This window comes from Hypanus sabinus, chromosome 7, assembly GCF_030144855.1.
Source record: "Hypanus sabinus isolate sHypSab1 chromosome 7, sHypSab1.hap1, whole genome shotgun sequence".
Classification (NCBI taxonomy): Eukaryota; Metazoa; Chordata; class Chondrichthyes; order Myliobatiformes; family Dasyatidae; genus Hypanus; species Hypanus sabinus.
In genome coordinates, this window is record NC_082712.1 from 100,431,078 (window position 1) to 100,432,818 (window position 1,741).

The following is a 1,741-nucleotide window of genomic DNA, read 5'->3' on the forward strand; positions in this document are numbered from 1 at the left end:
CAGGCCAATCGACCCAGTGAGTCCTCGTTCAGTAATCATGGCTGATTTGCTTGTCTGCAGTCCCACTCTCCTGCCTTCTCCCCAGAACCTTTGATGCCCTGACTGACTAATCAAGAACCTATCCACCTCTACTTTACCCAATGACTTGGCCTCCACAGCTCTCTGTAGCAATGAATCCCACAGATTCACCACCCTCTGGCTGAAGAAATTCCTCCTCATCTGTTCTAAAAGGACATTTTTCTAATCTGAGGCTGCGCCCTCTGGTCCTAGATTACCCCATTATAGGAAAAATCCTCTGCACATCCACTCTTTCTCAGTATTCTGTAGGTTTCAAGGAAGTACCCCTCGTTTGTCTAAACTCCAGTGAGCCATCAAATACTTCTCATACATTAACCCTTTCTCATTAACCTCCTCAGGGCCCTCTCCAATTCCTGCACCTCCTTTCTTAGATTAGAGACCCAAATCCTCATTTTAAACACCAGTGCCTGTTGATCCAAGTTTGGGTTCTCATTCAATGATGTTCCCCCTAGGTGTTTGCCCCTCTGCTGGGGTCTTGCCCCTTGTCATCGCTTGTAGATGCAGGAACCAGGCTGAAGAGAGGACAACAGCTGGCAACGTTGGTTGGCTGACACCTCCCTTTCATGAGAAATGGGTTCCTGGCGGACAGATGTGATTCATCTGCCGCTGTCAACTTGGGAGTGGTGGCAGCAGTTACTGGGGGCTGTGGGGTGGGGAGGGAATCAGACCCTGGCCTGTGAACTGGCCAAAACCCTGCTGCAGTACTCAGCTCTGTGAAATCTCACTCCACAGGAGACCACTTGGCCCAGCCAGTCTCTCCCTCCTAACACCCCAACCCCCTCCATTCTCCATATCCAGTGCCCCCCTCCCCAGTTTGCTCTGGAAAACCCTGTTGAATCCGCTCCCCCTCCCTTCTAGGAATCCCGTACCACAACAACTCACCTGCTCTTCCCCCTGGTTCTTCTGCTGATGATTGCCCTCCGTGGCCTTTGGGCACCCAGCCTCCTGCGCCGGGAACAGATCCCTCAGTGCTAGTTCCCGCTACCCTGGGGAAATGTCTGTGGTGTAGTGTCTACGAGCCAATGGTGAATCTGTACAGTACGAAAAAAGAGAAATAAAGATGGCATTTGAATAAAACTGATCTCTGGTGTTCACACACACACACACACACACACACACACACACACACACACACACACACACACACACACACACACTCACACTCACACTCACACTCACACACACACACACACACTCACACTTACACACACACACACACTCACATTCACACACACACACAGTTACACAGAAACATACACACATTCACATACACTCACCCACACATTCACACGCACACACTCACACACACCACATGCACTCACATACACTCACACACCACACACACTCACACATTTAGGCACATGCACTCACACAGATACACATACTCACAAACATACACTCACAGACACACACACACACACGTACACACACTTAGGCACGCTCACATTTCCACAACACATCCACTTACACACACTTAGACGTATACACTCATACCACTCACAGAGATACACACCGACAAACATACACATACACTGACACACACATACAGTCAAACACACACATACCCACTCACGCACACAGTCACACACACGTACACCCAGAGCCAGATACAAGCACTCTGTCACACCTTCATACTTCCTTCCCTTTCTACTCCCGCACAGAC

General features: G+C 49.7%; 1 protein-coding gene across 1 annotated transcript in view; it reads left to right on the plus strand.

The window, feature by feature from the left end:
* Nucleotides 1-1,139, plus strand: part of LOC132397058 (probable E3 ubiquitin-protein ligase RNF144A) — a 15,790-nt gene extending 14,651 nt beyond the window's left edge. The window contains exon 4 of the mRNA XM_059975313.1: nucleotides 1-1,139. This exon is cut by the window's left edge and continues 435 nt beyond it. The gene's annotated coding sequence lies outside the window, so the exon portion shown is untranslated.
* The last annotated feature ends 602 nt before the right edge of the window (nucleotides 1,140-1,741 follow it).